General features: G+C 34.0%; 1 protein-coding gene and 1 pseudogene across 1 annotated transcript in view; one reads left to right on the top strand and one right to left on the bottom strand.

Annotated features, from left to right (window-relative positions):
* Positions 1-20,360, top strand: part of LOC145723448 (uncharacterized) — a 1,060,322-nt gene that overhangs the window by 661,345 nt on the left and 378,617 nt on the right. The window lies entirely within an intron of this gene.
* LOC115940944 (ATP synthase F(0) complex subunit f, mitochondrial pseudogene) lies at positions 14,075-14,429 on the bottom strand (annotated as a pseudogene).

The following is a 20,360-nucleotide window of genomic DNA, read 5'->3' as shown; positions in this document are numbered from 1 at the left end:
ATTCTTATGTTAATCCCCATACATTACATCATTAGTTCTAGATGAAGTGTTCCATGATTCATTGTTCGTGCACAACACCCAGTGCTCCATGCAGAACGTGCCCTCCTCAATACCCACCACCAGGCCAACCCATCCTCCCACCCCCCTCCCCTCTAGAACCCTCAGTTTGTTTTTCAGAGTCCATCGTCTCTCATGGTTTTGAAGCTATTCCTATGAAGAATTTAGTAAAATAGTAATTTTTTTTTGTTGAGTCACACCAAGAAAAAAAAATGAAATAAAAGGTATCTATAAAAGGGATTGAAAATATTATTAAAATTTTCATTGGAATATATTTGGAAAAAGTAGATTAAATAGGCAATTTTAGAGGGAAAAATATAATGATTTTTTAAAGGAGAAATAAAAAATTATATCTATAGCCATTAAAGTACTTGAAATCTATACTAAAGTTACATCAACTATGAATTTTTTTCTCTTATTCTATAAAAGTAATCTAATATACAGTATTAGAGTAAAGGAGAATTATCTCATGTTCATATTATCGTAATAGAGAAATTAAGGAAGACAAAGTGGAGAAAAATGTAAAAGTCTCAGTTGTAAATATAAATACAAAAATCAAAAAGTTATGTTATAAAACTGAATTCAGTAATATATAACATAATATACGTACTGTAGTTACCCCACTTTACTATATCCCAGGAATGCAAGTATATTTTAATATAAGAAAATGTTATTAACAAAATTAACAGAGTAAAGCAGAAACTTCCTTTGATCTTTCCAATATATGCAGAAAAACTGTGAGTCATGACAAAAACTACCTAGTTGTGACAAAGTAAATGATGGAGAGAAGTGGATGTCCTTAATTGATGGATAGTTACAAAAGACCTACCATTTCACCATTATTTGTGAAGTGCCAGAAAGTAAACAAGTAGCTGAGATGCAGTGATAAAAAGAAAACTTTAAAACTAGCCAGAGCAAAAAGAACATATACTTGGGAACAAAGATAAGATTGACAGCAGACTTCTCATCAAAATCTATTCAAGGCATAAGATAACTTCAAAGTGTGTAAAGGATTAGTATACAGAATACAAGAGAGCTCTCCCAAGTAAGTAAAAAAGAACCAATAAAAAAGAACAAGTAACATAAAAGTATTCACAGAGAAATAAATTCAAAAGGCTAATAATTATGAGAATACACCATTTTAGTGCTGATAACCAGAATGCAAATTCAACAAGGAGGTATCAGTCTCAGTCACACCTATTAAAGCAGCAACATCACCAACTGTTGGTGAGAATATGAGGAAACATGGAATCCCTCAAATGGTGGGAGGGTAAATTGACACAACAAATTTGAAGAGAAAATTTGGCAAAATATCTAAGAACATTGTAGATGTATACACACTAAGCCCAGACATTGTAATCTTAGATGCACCTTTTAGTGCATAAAGGCATGTTTATGTTAGAGAAACTTTCAAACCTATAGGTATGTATAAAATGCACATTGAAACACTGTTTCTCAAGGCAATACAAAGAAAATTTTTTAAATAAGGAAAAACTCTCCTATATTTCAGCATGATGAAAGGATTTAAAAACAAAACAAACCCCTCTGTTTTCTTCATGTGTTGGGATATTATATATTACGCAGTAGTTAACATAAATATGCTATATTATTATCTGAAAGCAGTCATTGGACTAGGAGAAAAGTTTGAGAAAATCTTTTGTAATAATAAAAATGTTACCACTCTTAACACTACCTGGGCTCCTGAAAAAGGGTTAGATATTTGCCTCGGTACCCACTGGGAGGAGAGTGTCAGAGAGCAGGAACCCCTTAATGGAGTTCAGTATTACTAGAAACTCTCTGAAGGATGGGGTGATCAGGAATGAAGGGCTTCAAAATAGAAACTTATCTTGGGCATAAATGAAGTGAATCTGGCCCCAACTTTACGCCCAAGTAGATGTGTGTAAGTAATATCAGTGGTTGAAAGCAGATGGAATAGGTTTGAGTCTGGTACTGCTTATCTGGAAACTGAATGATAGTTCCATTTGAAAGTAAACTAAAGATCTAATTTATGGGACCAATCACATAGCCATTGTGGGTTGAATGCCAAACAGGAACTCGACAACCTGCACAAAGAATTCAGCCAACAAGACCAACTACTTAGTAGTGGGGAAGGATGAACTAATTGTTCAAACAAATCTCCTAAACTCAATTTTTCCCAGTTTTTACTGAGGAAGTTAATAAATATTTAAATTCATGGCTTTATATAAAGAAGAAGTACACAGACAAATGTAGACAATTCCAGTATTACTGGTAGGTTCCAAAAAACTAGCAATATTTTTATTAAATTCTGGAATACTCACCTGTTCATATTAATAGGACATCCAATTTCTCTCTCTTGGAACTCCCCACCTCATTTTTGTTCCACCTTCCTAAATGTATTTGTGTTTAAAAAATGTTATAGCTCCAGGCTCAGTTTGGAGAGGGGATGGGGGATTAATTGCCAAATAATCCAAATTGAAAAAAAAATTATATACTTCTGCTCAGTTTTGATACTTGAAATTTAATTCCCCAAAGTCAAATATTCCTGCATGTAAGAAAAGGTGAGTCTAGCTTTGGGAAGATGGGAGTAAAATTTTCACCCTCTGCTGCATGTAGTAAATTGCAGTATTTCATAATCAGATTATTCTAATTATTCAGATATTTCATATCTGATTATTTTGAACCTCTTTTCTGGAAATTTTAAAGTCAAGTCCAGATTTTGGATATCCACATAATTATTTCTACCTACTTCTAAGTTTCATAATCCACCACTCTTTCCACCCCCTGAGATCCAAGCACAGTAGTTGCTTTTTGGGTTTTCCTTTTTTTTTTTTTAGTTCTTACTTAAATTACAGTTAGTTAATATACAGTCATATTAGTTTCAGGTGTACAATATAGTGATTCAACACTTCTATAGAACACCGGTGCTCATCACAAGTGCCCTCCTTAATCCCTATCACCTATTTCACCGACCCCCCACCTACCTCTTCTTTGGTAACCATCAGTTTATTCTCTAGTTAAGAGTTTGTTTCTTGGTTGGCCTCTCTCTTTTTTCCCTTTGCTCATTTGCTTTGCTTCTTAAATTCCACATATGAGTGAAATCTTAAGGTATTTGTCTTCTGTGACTGACTTATTTTGCTCAGCATAATACACTCTAGCTCCATCCATGTTGTTGCAAATGGAAAGATTTCATTATTTTTTTATGTCTGAGTAATATTCCGTTGTATATATATACCACCTCTTCTTTATTCATGTGTCGATGGACACTTAGGCTGTTTTCATAATTTGGCTATTGTAGATAATGCTGCTCTAAACATCAGAGTACATGTGTGTATCCCTTTGAATTGGTATTTTTGTATTCTTTGGGTAAATACCTAGTAGTGCAATTGCTGGATCATAGGGTAGTTCTATTTTTAACTTTCTTGAGGGAACCTCCATACTGTTTTCCACAGGGGCTACACCAATTTGCAGTCCTACCAACAGTGCAAGAGGGGTCCCCTTTCTCCACATCCTCACCAACACCTGCTGTTTCTTGTGTTGTTGATTTTAGCCATTCTGATAGGTGTTATCCCATTGTAGTTTTTGATTGGATTTCCCTGATGATAAGTAATGTTGAGCGTCTTTTCATGTATCTGTTGCCCATCTGTATGTCTTCTTTAGAGAAATGTCTATTCATGTCCTCTGCTCATTTTTTAATCGGATTATTCATTTTTTGGGTGTTGAGTTTTAGAAGTTCTTTATTTTATATAAATATATATACATATGTATGTATACACACACACATATCCGTGAGCATAGAATGTCTTTCCATTTCTTTGTGTCATCTTCAATTTCTTTCATCAGTGTTTTATGATTTTCAAAGTACAGGTCTTTCACCTCTTTGGTTAGTTTTATTCCTAGGTATCTTATTATTTTTGGTGCAGTTTTTGGTGCAATTGGTGCAATAAATAGAATTGATTCCTTAATTTCTCTTTCTGCTGCTTCATTATTGGTGTATAGAAATGCAACAGATTTCTGTACATTGCGTTTATATCCTGTAACTTTACTGAATTCGTGTATCAGTTCTAGCAGTTTTTTGGTGGAGTCTTTCAGGTTTTCTATATATGGTATCATGTCATCTGCAAATAGTGAAAGTTTGACTTCTTCCTTGCTGAGTTGGATGCCTTTTATTTCTTTTTGTTGTCTGATTGTGGTGGCTAAGTCTTCCAGTACTATTATGAGTTAAAGTGGTAAGAGTGGATATCCCTATCTTGTTTCTGGTCATAGAGGAAAACCCCACAGTTTTTCCCCATTGAAGATTTTATTAGCTGTGGGTTTTTCATATATGGCCTTTATTATGTTGAGGTCTGTTGCCTCTAAACCTACTTTGTTGAGGGTTTATATCATCACTGGATGTTGTACTTAGCCAAATGCTTTTTCTGCATCATTGAGAGGATCATATGGTTCTTATCCTTTCTTTTGTTAATGGGGTATCACGTTGATTGATTTGTGAATATTGAACCATTTTTGCAACACAGGAATAAATCCTACTTGATCATGTTGAATGATTTTTTTTTTTAATGCTAGTTGGATTCAGCATTTTGGATTCAGTTTGCTAGTATTTTCTTGAGAATTTTTATATCCATATTAATCAGGGGTATTGGCCTATAGTTCTCTTTTTTAGCTGCATCTTTATCTGGTTTTGGTATCAGGATAATGCTGGCCTCATAGAATAGATTTGGATGTTTTCCTTCCTTTTCTATTTTTTGGAATAGTTTGAGAAGAATAGGTATTAACTCTTCTTTAAATGTTTGGTAGAATTTACCTGTGAAGCCATCTGGTCCTGGACTCTTGTTTGTTGGGGTTTTTTTGGATTAATGATTCAATTTTTTTGCTGGTTATCAGTCTAAGTTTTCTATTTCTTCCTATTTCAGTTTTGGTAGTTTATATGTTTTTAAGAATTTATCCACTTCTTCCAGATTGTCTAATTTGTGGCACCTAATTTTTCATAACATTTTCTTATATTTGTTTCTATTTCTGTGGTGGTGGTTGTTATTTCTCCTCTCTCTAGGTACAGTGGTTTCTTTATCTGTCTCATATTCCAAAATCTTTTCAAGGCCTTTGTTCACAAAGGGCTTAAATCCATTTCCCCAGCTAGAAAATAACTTACTTACACTCCTCCTCTAGGTATCCAAGCAAGAGAGGTTTGCCATTCCTAATCATTTTACTTAAGAGACCAGTCTTTCTCCCTATCAGCCCAGTCAGGTTACTGTCTCATAATACATTTCCATTTTGTTCTCAGTAATTATCATGAACTGAAAATATATTTTATTTCTATTACTTAATGTCTGTCTCCCCCACATGAATATAAGAGACAGGAGGAAAGAAAACTTTTTATTGTGTATGGTGATAAAACAGGAATATAACACATACCTAATATGGATATAGATAGATAGGTAGATAGAATGAATAACTATGTATAGGTGACCATAAAGATTTTAAAAGAGAAATAATTGAAGCTATATTTACTTAATGCTGGATATGTATTTCTTGATACTTAAAAGGATTATATAAATATGTGTATGTATATATATATATATATATATGATTTACATATATAAGTGGTAATGTTTTATGTATAAATGATTATATATGTGTATGTCTGTATATACAAATGATTGCATATATGTATATATATGCATATAAAATCAAGGTATCAAGGTCTAGGCACTTTGTGTGTTTATTGCTATAATATGTCTTAGCTTCTAGGTTCTCTCATCAGACAGAACTAGGAAATATATGTATGTATTCTAATTCATGAATAGACAAATACCTATATTTATTTCTGTGTCTATCTGAATGCATATAGCTTTAAAAAAACACAGAAATTCATATTGACACATCTGATTTGAGTTCTCTCCTTTATTTCTTATGCCACTAAGTTTATTTCAGCCTTCCACCTATCCTATTTGTAACTTTCTTCTCTGACAGAAACTTGGCTTTCTTTTACTATAACATATTTACTTGTTTAGCCATTCCTAGCTTACATCCAAAGTAGCTTCAAAATTACTAATCCATAACTCTTGAAACTTTAAATAGAGAATTCATAATTCCAAAACAAAGATAATGAAAGAAGAGATTTGACTTTCTTCAAGTTGAATGATTAGTTTCTAAAAAGACCTGGAGGAAGCCCACCGTTTACCCAACTGTTCTCAGCAAAATCCCTTTGCTTGCTGCTAACTTCATCTTCAGCTTTCTTGATTCCTTGATAAACATTTCCAATCTAAATCTTTGCTTCATCTCTCTATCATCTCTTATCTTCATCTATCTAGCTGTAGAATTAACAACTGTTTTTGTACTTGCATTGCAATCTGACATCTTTATAGCACCCAATTTCTTATCTTTTGTATGTGGTTCATTTCAGAACAATTACTAGTAGAATTATCCCTGCTCCTTATTTAACATTTAGGAAATCTATCCCAAACCAAATTGAGAGGGGAGCAGAAGCATTTTTAATCCTTAATCCTTTTATCTCCTTACTTCCACCATTTTTAGCCTTATTCAAGACAACTATTCTTTTAGAAGTCCCTCTTTCCCCTGATGACATAGCTACCCCATTTCATCATCTTTACTACTCAGGTTAAAACTTTAGAGACGTTGTTGATTCTGCTGTTTACTTTGTTTTTAAATCTAATTATTGCTTCACAGTTTAAATTTTATTATCTTTCTCAACTATGACCTCTTTAATGTTTTTATGCCTATGAGAGACTTTTGTAATAATACAAACCAGCAGTACATCTTTCATGGGAAATTGCAATTAGTTGCCCCTGTGCCCCAATGAATTCTGAATACTGCTAAAACCAACCTTATTAAAATAGCTGATGATATATTTTCTAGGGCCAATTAGATCACATTAGAATTAAGTAAAATTTCTTAATCAAATATTCAAGTCCTATGCTGTGATTTCAACCAGAACCTCTGGAAGTGATTCTTACTCTTGCCCTTGACATGCACAACCCTCTAGTAAAAATGGAAAACTCTATGTTCCCTGAACCTTTCTTAATTTTAATTTTGCCTATATTATTTCCTTTGTATTTCAGAGGAAAAATTATAGCCCTAAAGGCATATATTTGAAATTTTAAAATTCTGAATTTGGTGATATAAACATCTTTCTTAAAAAACTAGAAAAATAACAGCAAATTAATCCTAAGGGAAGTAGAAGAAAATAAATTATAAAGCTAGGGACAAAAATCAATGAAATAGAAGACTAACATGCATAAATAAAATCAACAAAGGTGAAAATTGGTTTATTGAAATGTTTGATAAATTAACATTTTGATAAGACTGATAAGACTAATAAAAATGTGTATAATTTATATATGTCAAATCTATTATAATATATATATAATATTATAATAGCTAAATAATAAATAATAGCTAAAAAAAGCAATGACTTAATGGACCCCAGGTATTAAAAAGGTAATAAGGATAATAATCTATATTAAAGGAAATACTTTATTATGCAGTTTTATGACCATATATATATTTATATCCCCCAAAGTGACACAAGTTGAAATTCAAAATTTTATATCTATTAAAAAAATTGAAACTCCAAAAAATCCTTTCCTCAAAACAGTAGAGTTCATATAATTTTATTAGTGAATTTTTCTATTAGTGAATTTTTCTAAATAGTTAAGGTCAAAAACAAAATACCATTTTACAAATATTTTTCTTGAGATTAAAAAAAAGGAACACTAATACTTGTTAGAGGTCAGCATAATTTTTATACCAAATCCTAACAAGAATATTACAGAAAGGAAAATTACAAGATAATCTCTTTTTGTATTTGAACATGCATGCATATATGGGTATAGCCTAGACAAAATATTTCAAATAAATTCCAGCAATATATAAAGAGGATAATATTTTATGACCTAGTGAGAACCTAGTGCAGTAATGCAAGGTTGGTTTAGTATTCAAAACAATCATTGCATCTTACCTCATTAAAAGAATAAAGGAGAGAACTCAAATGGTCATCTTAGTAGATGCAGGAGAAGCATCTGATAGATTCAGCCTATATTTATTTATTTTTAAAGATTTTATTTATTCATTTGAGTCACAGAGATAGAGAGAGAGCATGAGCAGGGGGAGAGGGAGCTGAGCAGGGAGGCTGATGCGGGACTCGGTGGTCCCAGGATCATGACCTGAGCCGAAGGTAGAGGCTTAACTGACTAAGCCACCAGGCATCCCTCAGCCTACATTTAAAACTATATAAAATATAGAAAAGTTTGCATGGAATGGAGCTGTCTTAATTTGATATATTTTATTTAAAAACATTTAGAGCAGCCATTTTTCTTAATGGTTATATATTGAAAAATTTTATCCTAAGACAGGGAAAATTAAAAGGATGTCTGCTAAGACTCAGTATATTCAATACTATATTTGAGTGATAAGCCATTGCAATAAGTTAGGAGACAAAAGGTATAGACATTAGAAAGGAATAAATAAGATGAATATGGCATTATAATATATATAGAAATCTAAAACAATCTACACATTCTATTAAAAAAAATCAATAGTTAATCACAGTTTTAAAATGAAAATCAGTATCCAGAATTCAATGAGTATTTCTGTATACTCTCAACAAATAATTGGAAAATAAAACTAAAATATTTAACTCCATAGCATCTAAAGGAAATGAAATAACTAGGCATAAGTCTAATAAAAGCTGTATAGGTCCTCTAAGCTGGAAAAAAAAAAAAAAAACTGTATTGAGAGGAACTAAAAAAAAAAACTAAAGCCTCCTCTGTCTTTTTTTACAAAATTAGTACCTGTCCATTCAAATTTTCAACAGGTTTTTAAAATTGGAAATTGATAAGATGATTTTAGAATATATGTAGAAATGAAAATGGACAAGAAAGTCAAATTATTTGTATCAGCTTTTTAACAGTTACCACAAATTTGGTAGCTTAAAATAAAATCCATTTCTTAGCTCACAGTTTCTGTAGATCAGAAAAACAAACACAGCTCATCTGGATTCTCTGCTTAGGGTCTCACCAGGCTATAAGCAAGGCGTCAGGCTGCCTGCTCATCTAAGAACCGACCAGGGAAGAATCCCATTTCCAAGCTCATTCAGGTTGTTGGCAGAATTCATGTCCCTGCCTCTGTGAGGCTGAGGCCCCTTGTTTTCTTGCTGGCTATTAGTCAAGGGTGATGTTCAGCTTCCAGAAGTTACTCACGTCCTAGCCACATAGCCCTCACATAACATAGTAGCTTATGTCTTCAAAGGAGGCAGGAGAATCTTTCTCCAATTTGCTACGTGATAGTCTTACATAATGCAGTGTAATCATAGGAGTGATAATCCCACTGCTGTGCATACAGCATAAGCAAATCAAAGGAGCCATTATTCCATCATGTTCCCAGGTCCTGCCCACATCAAAGGGGGGGACTCTGCAGGGTGAGGTCACCAGGGGTTGGGAAACTCCAGGGCTATCTTAGAATAATGCCATCGTATTCCATAAGAATAAGAACTAAACTGGAGGACCTATACCACGAGCCATAAAGGCTAATCATAAAGTTGATTAATAATGTCTATTATTGGTTCCAGGATAGACAAATATAGTAATAGAAGAAAATTTAGCAATAGGAAAGACACCCGCATATATAGAACTGCTATTTGGTTTAAAGTATGTTTTGAAGAAACAATGTTGTGTAGTGTGTCAATTGGATAGTTACTTTGACAAAAAAAAGGAAAACAAGCAAATCTTTACTTCCTACCTTACACTATACACAAAAATCAATTCCAAGTGGATTGAATGTTTAAATGTGAAAATTAAAACAAAATTTATGGAAGATAACATATGAAAATTTCTTCAGGACCCTAAGTTACACAAAGATATTTTGAAGAGGAAACAAAAAGCATTAATCATAAAACTTTGGTAAATTTGGTTATTTTATTTTATTTTAAAGATTTTATTTATTTATTTGATAGAGAGAGCACAAGAGGGGTAGTGGCAGAGGGAAAGGGAGAAACAGACTCCCCGCTCAGCAGGGAGCGGGAGGTAGGGCTCGGTCCCAGGACCCCGGTATCATTACCTGAGCTGGAGGCAGATGCTTAACAGACTGAGCCACCCAGGTGCCCCAAATTTGGCTATTTTAAATTAATAATTTATAGTTGTCAAAAGTATTATTAGAAGTGAAAGTGCAATGTACAAATTAGAAGAAGATATTTTCACCTTTTATGAAATCTTATCACAGTGTTTCAAGAATTTCTGCAAAATAATAGGAGAACTTAGATATCTCCATTTAAAAGATTGGGTAATAGACTTTGGGAGTATAACAAAAGAGAATATCTAAGTAGCCAATAAACATGAAAATCTGTTTAATCTAATTATTAGTAATATGCAAATTAAACCCACACGTCATACTACTACACATCCCAGTCTTGGACATTATGTAGAATAACTGGAAATCTCTTACATTATTGTCAGAATGTAATTTGATAGAACCACTTTGGAGAAAAGCATGATTGTGTCTACAAAAGCTGTCATGTTGCAAACCTTATTATTCAGGCATACCACTTCTAGGAAGTTATTCTTCTACACGCATCAAAAGATACAGAGAATATTTACAACAGCACTATTTGCATTTGCTCCAATTTGGAAACAATCTAAATATTTATCAATGGAGGGCACCTGGGTGGCTCAGTTGGTTAAGCGACTGCCTTCGGCTCAGGTCATGATCCTGGAGTCCCAGGATCGAGTCCCACATCGGGCTCCCTGCTCGGCGGGGGGTCTGCTTCCCCCTCTGCCCTCTTCCCTCTCGTGCTCTGGGTCTCTCATTCTCTTTCTCTCAAATAAATAAATAAAATCTTTAAAAAAATTATTTATCAATGGTAGAATGGGCAAGTAAATTATGGTATATTCATATAATGGAATGTAAATGAGGGATAGGAATTCATGAATTTTTTTTTTTTTAATTTTATTTATTTATTTGACAGAGAGACAGCGAGAGAGGGAACGCAAGCGGGCGAGTGGGAGAGGGAGAAGCAGGCTTCCCGCTGAGCAGGGAGCCTGATGCGGGGCTCGATCCCAGGACCCTGGGATCATGACTGGAGCCGAAGGCAGACGCTTAACGACTGAGCCACCCAGGCGCCCCAGGAATTCATGAATTATTGTTACATTCAAGAAGATGAATCTCATAGATATTGAACTAGAGAAATCATATGCAAGAACATGAATTACTCTATGATTCAGTGATATGAATTATAAGAATAAGAGCATCAGTTGATTGTGATAGAAGTCAGGATAGAGGTGATGGAAGGAAAGAAACTGGCAGGCCATATGAGAGCCTCTGTGCTGAGAAGTCTGGTCATAGTTGCACAGTATGGGCGTGTTATGAAAATGTCTTGAACTATACTTCCGTGGCCTGTGCATTTCTCAGTATATATGATATAGTTAAAAAAAAAAACAGCCCTAAAAAAGTAATCTTCACCTTTATAGGGTAGGTTTTAGGTAGTAGTATTTAACTTTTAATTTTCATTAAATTTATACACACTTTAAAAGTTTATGATTAACTGTAATAATTAAAATAAGTTATCTGTTAATGCATTTATTTGTACCTTAAGTACTAAAATCAAGCCTTGTGCTACTAGAAGTAGACTAGAGAGTACACGATGTAATTACAAATTATCCAGTTTACATCATGGCAGTGAGACAGGCTTCTTGTCAGCCTGAGTATTGATGCTGACAGTAATTTTAAGCAATTTATTCCCATGTTTCCCAAAGTACACTACATTTTTGGTCATATGGGCAATATATTAGTCTTATTCTTTTTCCCCCCGATATAAAAGCAATATATGCTTGAGAAATTTCCCATGTCATGTATGTAATGCCTTCACATTGACTACATGAAAACTTAAATTTCAAAGTTAACTTTAAGATTTTTGTAATTCTGATTTAAATTTGTCCATCAAGTAAGCACCTCTCTAATCAAGAAAGATAACACTTGGTGGTTTTGCATCAAATACCCATAAAACGTTTTTCACCTGGGTTGTAACTTTTTAGAAGTATTGCTTTATATTCTATGCTAGTCTGACATTTAAAAAATTAGGAAAAATGGTTTATTTCATTTCCAGAACACCTCCTTAGTCCATTTATGTTTATTTCTGATACTTGGTGACAAGTAAACTTTGCACTTCAGTGGACTCATTTTAAGAAACTTTTCTCCCAACTTCTAAAGGTAAAAATTTCTCTAATTTTTTTCTAGAATTTACAGAGTTCACAAAGCATTCATCCATAATAATTTGCAGGAATATGGTAAACTGTAACTGTGGCATCCTCCAGATGTTGGAAAAAAACACAATATTTAAGTCTAACTACACTTACTTGCCCTTATATATAGGCTTAATGCTTTATTTATTATATTTATTTCTTTTAGGCTTAATGCTTTAGGAATAAAATGTTGAAATTTTATAAAAGTCTGTAATGTTCTTACAAAATTATGTCAGGTTTAAAAAAAATTCATTTTGTTGCTTTAAAACATATCAGACTCTAATGTATTTTTATCCATGCATTTTTTGAGTAAAGATTTTAAGGAATTAGGAGGCAAGATATATTTTTTCTTTCTAGCCTACTCAAAAAAAAGATCAGCATGGACAGGAACATATTCCAGATAACTGAAGCCTAACTAACTAAACATCAAAATGCTAAATTTTATTATTTTTTAATGGAAATAAGGATGCACTACTTCAAAAACCTTTCTGCCTTCTTTGAAAATAGGATAATTTGGCCATTTCTAGGTGTCTTAGATATCTTAGGCTGCTATAACAAAAATGCCATGGAATGGGTGCCTTAATAAACCACAGAAATTATTTCTCACTGTTACAGATATTGGAGGTCCAAGATCAGTGTATCGACATAGTCATGTTCTGGTGAGAACTCTCTTCTAGGTTGCACTGCCAACTTCTCATTTTATCCTCACATGACAGAGTAGAGAGGGGAAGCAAGTTCTCTCATGACTCTTAGAAGGATACTAATCCTATTCTCATGACCTTATCTGGCCCTAATTACCTCTCAAAGACCCTACCTCCTGATACCCTGATATTAAATTGAGAGGTAGGGTTTCAAAATCTGAGCTGGGGGGACAAAAACATTCAGTCCATAATACTAGGTGACTGTTAAATGGCTCAGCATTGTTCCACATGTTATCTAATCTGAGTCTCTTTTATAACGAATGGTAGCATATCTTTCACCAGTCTACAGTTTTATTGAACTAAATGTTAGTAGTATAACTTTTTCCACTTCAGGCATTTGAAATAATAGTTTTGGGGAATGTTAAGTATTATCAAATTTAATGAAGAAACATTTATTGAATATTTTTTATGTACTGAACACTGCTAAGTTTTCTAAGTGTGCTAAGTGTGCTAAGGGATATAAAGATGAATTGAGGGTACCTGGGTGGCTCAGTCGGTTAAGCATCTGACTTCAGCTCAGGTCATGATCTAAGGGTCCTGGGATCAAGCCCTTCATGGGGCTCCCCGCTCAGCAGGGAGTCTGGTTGTCCCTTTCCCCCTGCTCATTCTCTCTCTCAAATAAATAAAATCTTTTTCTTTTTTTTTTTTGAAGTATGAATTGAACAGGGCTCTAATCTAAAGAGCACATAATGGCAATGGTTAAATAAATATTAATAAAGCATAAATTCTATTATATAGGTATGTATTAAGTACAGTGATGATAGAACACAGAGTGATCTACCTAAGTGGAAAGAGGAGACAATTCTGCTGGTGTTCTTTTCTTCCTGAGTTTACAGCCATGACACTTTCAGGATTCATAAAATCAGTCAAATCAGTCCAGTAGGTTATGATCAGTATTAAGAAACAATAGATGAATAGAAATTATGAGATATATCACCGGTAGTAAGATAAAGGATTTTTATGTGAAAATTTTTCTTTTTTTTTTTTCCCCCTGTACCCGTCGTCTTTTATTGGATGTTAATTCTCAATTAGGATATGAAAGGATTCAAGGGTTGCCAGGCAAAGGTCATGGTCTGGAATGCAGAATGTTTCTCCACACTGGGCCCTCTTCAGTGGTACATGCACAGCTGCTCATGTTTGAGTTCCTTGTAAGGAGACTGTGGTTGAAAAGCACATAAGCTGCCAGCACCATAGAAATCCCAGCGATGCCGCCTTTCTTCACATTGACATACTTGTAATTCTGGTAGTAACCTCTTTGAAATGCTCCAACAATGCCTTTACGGGTGAAATCCCGTATCAATTTTCAGCTTGGCAGCTCTCCTAGTTTGACCTCCATGAGCTTCTTCTCCTTCACTGGTACGGATGACTGTATCTTGGAGTCCTGGGTGTTTGCTCTGATGGGCCGCTGAAACTTTCTGCTTATACACATATATTCAGACATACATGCACATATTTGTGTACTTGTATCTTTAAAAATGTATCTTTTGGGGAGTCAACATCTAAAAAGTTTCAAAGGTACTTCTTTGCATTACTGGAATAAAGAATAGTAGATGCAAAACAGAGACAAATAATATAAGATACCATATTCAATTAACTATAATTGGTTTGTCTGGATTGTAGAATATGTGTTAGGGAAGTAAATGGAGGGAAGATGTATGTGGAAGCTCCATAATATAATGTTTTAAATGCTTTTTAAGTCAATTTACACTTCTGAAATTTGTTTTTAGCAATAGGACATGATGCTTTTGTTGTCATTATATAAGCTACACTTTTTAATTACATATATAGGTTAAATTTTAACAACATGGTGAATTTAAGAGGAAGTGTTTATTTCTTATGTGTTACTCTAGGAATTCAGGGATTTGAGGGCAAGATGATGTGATTAGTATTTTTTTAGCACTGATGCCCAATCAGTTATACTAGGGAATTGATACCTGCCAATCAGAATGAGACAGGAGCAGGTGGGGGATTGTGCTACCAATCCTTAAACTCCCAAGCAGTTAGTGAAGTGAAAGAGATTTAGGGGAAGAAGAGCAAGAATGCTTCAGAATACTTTAGGAGCACCTGGAACTGCTGATGAGAATGGATGATTTGGAATGTCTTGTGTGATGCCTCTTCCCCATTTTCTTTTGACATAGCCTGCAGAAGAATTTGAATGAAAATATTATAATATGAAGACTATATAAAGTCAAAAAATAATCCAGGAGTTATATAGGAAGTAGTAAGAAAGTAATAGGGCCCTATTTTTGTCCTATTAATTAATTTTCAGCTTGATAGGAAGAATATTATAACTTTTGAATCAGAAGACCGGATCTTGACAAACATTTTGATGTCTACACTAAGATGTAAAGTCGAGGGTGACTAGAAGAGTTATCTTATGAGGCGGCAACAGAAGCAACATCTAAGGCCAGGAGAAGAGATGAATGACTATGGGTGTCCCTGGCCACAAGCAAAGAAACAGCAGAGAGAAAGGGACCATGGAAGCTTATGGAAATGGGACCAATATTTGTTCATTTATTTATCAATCATTTGCAGCATACAGGATAATTATGTGATATGTTTATCTCAATAATATTAATATTAGTTAAACCTTAATCTAGATGAATCCTCAAAGTTGTTTTATTTTTTTAATTACTTCTGCTCAGCACCTGTTTGAATGTAATTAACAAAACACATTATCATAAGTAGCTAATCAAATCTTATGCACTGTATTACATAATCCATTCCCTCATGGAAAGTTTCTGACTTGAAACTGTTCTAGTCATTCATTTAGAAATATTGCATTGCATTAAGCTAAACTTTTCTATTCCCCTATATTTTGATGTCTAAGGGCAGTAGTCTTTTATGCACCATTACCAACACAGCCTTGAGCAAACCAGCTGGTGTTTTCCGTGAACATCAGGAGATACCAGCGCCTCAATTTGGTTATATTTCTGTTTGATATGGGCTGAAAATATTGCAAAAAGTTTTATACATATATAAAATTTACTTTTACTCTCTGTATGTCTTAATTTTCCTCCTAGGTTTGTTTTTTTTTCTTTTGGATGTCATTTGAATCATATGTATGTCTGAAAATAACTGTATATATGTATATATAGGTATACATAAGCATATGTATGTATATAAATATATAAAGCTTATACATTCTTGTCAATGTCATATTCACAATTATTTAATAGTTCGATAGAGGCAGAAAACAAAACACAGGACCTTTATTAGATGTTAGGTGTATATATATATATTTTTTTCTATCGAAACATGTTTTCTTGGCTCATATTGCATATATTTAATTCATTTAAGTAGTCATATCATGCTGGATCTTAGGCACACAGATTTAGATCAGTTTACCTTCTCCTCCTCCTTAGTTGAGACCCCATTTTTTTCTTTAATCTTCCATTTCAGTACCTTTTCTTCTCACCATAAAAACATTATTGCAAATTAAATGCTTCACCTGCCAATCCTCCATCACTACCTTTATTTACAGATATTACATATATGAGTACTACTTAATGTTGTATCATATATGCTTTAAAGATTATAAATTTAGTGTACATGTTCTATTGCAACTTGCCTTTTCGCTCAGCACTTTCTGTCTGAGATAATCCAAGCTGATAAAAACGTATTTTGTTATATATTTCAATTACATTGTGTTATTCCACATTTTATCAATCCATTGACCTCACTGAAGCATATTAAGTTATTTCTTAGGATTCCCCAATGGATATCCTTACACATACCTTCTTTTTCACTATGTACAAATTTCTTTAGGATTTATATATGTAGAAGAGTATTTCTAGGACCTACAGGTAAATGCATTTTCACTTTACTTAAACTACCAAATGGTTCTTTAATACTAGTGTGTTATAGGTTTACCATCAGCATGTATGAGTTTCTCTTTTCCCCACACCCTCAAACATTGATGTAATCACACTTTTAAAATTTCCCTACCTAGTGGGTGAAAAATGGTTTCTCCTTGTTGCAGTTTGCATTTCTTTTGAGTAGTAGTGAGGTTGAGCTTCATGGTTCACCTAGGAATTGCCTCCTCATAGTCTCTGCCCATATTTCTGTAGTTACCATTTCTTATTTATGTAAATTTGTATATTCATTTTAATTTGTGCTTTCTCACTACCAGTCTTACGTGTTTTCAAAAACAAAATGGTTTCTTCACCTATGATAGTTTTTCTACCTTTTATAGTTAATCACATTAGCTCTTTTCTTTTCCTTTAACCCTCTGAAGTTTTCTGTTAGGTACATTTTAGTTTGTCCCAACAGATTTTGTTTTGTAGTGATTTCACTGGACTTCTCTCTAAAACTTCCACAGATTTCCTCTGTATCCTTAGATTACTCAGGGGTGACTGTGTGAAATACGGGGGTTTCCCTTCTCCCTATGTGATTCAAAAAACTAGCATTCTGCTGTAGAATTCTGATTGCATTGCATTGTAAACTAAGAATTTATCCCCCCCCCTTTTTTAGGATTTATCCTGTAACATAAAAATTATGATAATTTCTTAAGACAACCATTATTCTCTATTATGTGGCCAATATTTCTTAACATTTTTACTGTGTGATGAAAATTTTTATTTTCTATTCCTTGGGTATAAATTATAGAATTATAAATTATTTCTAATTTTTTGTCTGCTTGATATATTGACTTAGGAGAGAAATATGTTAATTATGAAACTAGCCATTATCCTTCAGCTTCTGCTGCTGGTCCACCTCATCCTCTTCTTCGTCTCTCTCTTTTTGGTTAATATTTGCCTGACATGTATTATTTCTGTTACTTATCTTCAAATTATAAAGAAAAATATTAAGTATATTCTGTCCCTTAGCATATTTTTGTATTCATGCTTATTTTAAATATTACTTCCCTTCCTTTTGTCCCTTCCAATTCTTACCCTTTTCTCTCCTTTCTCCCCCAACGTAGATCCAGTATTTTTAACCTCTGGCATTTTAGTTCTGGACTTTTATGGAAAAAACTATTATTACTGGATAGGCATTAAGCAAATTTTAATAATTTTACTTTTGTTCCTTATTCTTTCTAGATTCATTTTTCTTTTCCTTCTTAACATCATTTAATAATCATTTTGTAGAGTGTCTCTGGGTGATAAACTTTTTGAATCATATGTATGTCTGAGAGTAACTACTCATATTTAAATATTACTCCAGGTAGAAATAGTTTTATTTTCAAAGGGTTTTTTTTTTTTTCAACTTTTAAGACTTTTTTGATTGCCTAGAATGTTGCTGAAGAGAAATCAGATATCAATCTTATGTTAATTAACTGTAGGAATTAATTTCTTTGATATCTTTTTTTTTTTTGAGTTTTCCAAAGGTTTATTGAAGCAGAAACAAGTTGGTCTGATACTTGTTGGAAAAAAGCAGTTTTAATGGTATTCAAAAATACTTTTTCAGAAGTATTCTAACACAAGTTTTCTTCATAAACTAGATTATGTTGTAAAATTTTTTCTAAATCTTTTAAGAGAGTTGGTTCTTTTTTTTTTTTCTAAGATTTATTTATTTATTTATTTGAGAGAGAGAGAATGAGAGAGAGCACATGAGAGGGGGGAGGGTCAGAGGGAGAAGCAGACTCCCCGCCGAGCAGGGAGCCCGATGCGGGACTCGATCCAGGGACTCCAGGATCATGACCTGAGCCGAAGGCAGTCGCTTAACCAACTGAGCCACCCAGGCGCCCCAAGAGAGTTGGTTCTTAAGAACTAGAGGTTATTCCTATTCCAAATCTTTCTTGTGCTCCTGAAAAACTGCAGAAAGTCATTTGAAGCTGTTTAAGATATGGATTTATTTTTTTACTCTTGCTGGTGATAATTGCTGTACTAAGTATGTGCAATCTTCACTTAAGGTCATTGTGATGCTGAGAAGTTTCATTGATAATCTGTCCATCTCTAGTTTCAAGCGTCTTAATCAGAAGTGTCCTTTTTGAGTGACTGTCAACGAAGGGGGTAAATCCAGATTGGTTTCCCTCAGGTTCAGGGAAGAAAAGTTTGGAAGAGGCAGAGCAATCCTGCTCTCCTCGCCAGCAGCTTTCTATAGGTGGCAGTCTCAGTGTTGAGCGCCATCTTAACATTCAGCAGGTCCTGGTATTCCCGAAGGTGAGGAGCAGTGTGCCCGGCATGCATCTGCTGCAGGACTCAGTATACTTCTTGCTGGCTGATGCCATTGACACTGAGTTCAAGAAGACTTGCACCAATGAGAAGGTGGAGCTGCAGGAACTGAATAACCACTTTGTCAACTACATCAAGGTGCACTTCCTGGAGCAGCAGAACAAGGTCGTGCTGGCCGAACTTGAGCAGCTCAAGGGTCTGGGCAAGTTGTGCCTGGGGGACCTCTGTGAGGAGGAGATGCAGGAGCTGTGCCTGCAGGTGGACCAGCTCACCAACGACAAGGTCTGCGTCAAGGTGTAGGACACCCTGGCTGAGGACATCATGTGGCTCTAGGAGAAGTTGCAGGAGGAGATGCTTCAGAGAGAGGAAGCTGAGAGCACCCTACCGTCTTTCAGACAGGATGTTGACAATGCTTCTTTGGCACGTCTTGACCCTGAGCTTAAAGTGGAATCCTTGCAAGAAGAGGTTGCCTTTTTGAAGAAACTACATGGTGAGGAAATCCAGGAACTAGAGGCCCAGATTCAGGACCAGCATGTCCAGATCATTATGGATGTTTCCAAACCTGACCTGTGTGATGTACTCCATCAGTATGAAAGCATGGCTACCAAGAAACTTCAGGAGGCCAAGGAATGGTACAAGTCCAAATTTGCCAACCTCTTGGAGACTGCTAATCTTTGATATCTTTTATAAGCTTCATTTATCCTTGATTTCATAAAATTTTACTTCCGTGTGTCTAGAAAGGGTTGCTTTTAGTTTATTTCTTTTTCTTATACAAGCTTGTCCTTTTAAATAAGCTTTATGAAAACAGCATACTATAGTTCTGAGAATCTTTTACTATCAATTCTTCAAATATTTTTTTACCATCTTTTCTCTTTCTGAACCTTTTATTAATAAAATATTAGACTTTAGCATTCATTCTTTATTTCTCCAGTTTTATTTTATATTTTTCTATCCCTCTAGTTGATTCTGCTTTGAACTGGGCAAATGATTCTGACTTGATAATTGAATCTTTGTCTATGCCTACATCCTGAGTATCTACTTTATTTTTTTCATTTTAATAAATTTGCTTTTTATTTCTAATATCTTTAATTATTTCTTCTGAACAGATCCTGGAATCCTGTACCATCACAATTTCTGGATTGCTTCACATCCTGTACTTACCTCCATTCTGCTTCAGTCTTAGTCATACATGGATTATGTTATCATCTAAAATTTTAAAAAATAAGAATATTAAATTTTATTATTCTATTCTTTTT

Source organism: Leptonychotes weddellii, chromosome 9, assembly GCF_054177405.1.
Source record: "Leptonychotes weddellii isolate Sample4059 chromosome 9, ASM5417740v2, whole genome shotgun sequence".
NCBI classification, from domain to species: domain Eukaryota; kingdom Metazoa; phylum Chordata; class Mammalia; order Carnivora; family Phocidae; genus Leptonychotes; species Leptonychotes weddellii.
Note: the sequence above shows the minus strand (reverse complement) of the source record. Positions and strands in the feature narration are given on the sequence as shown.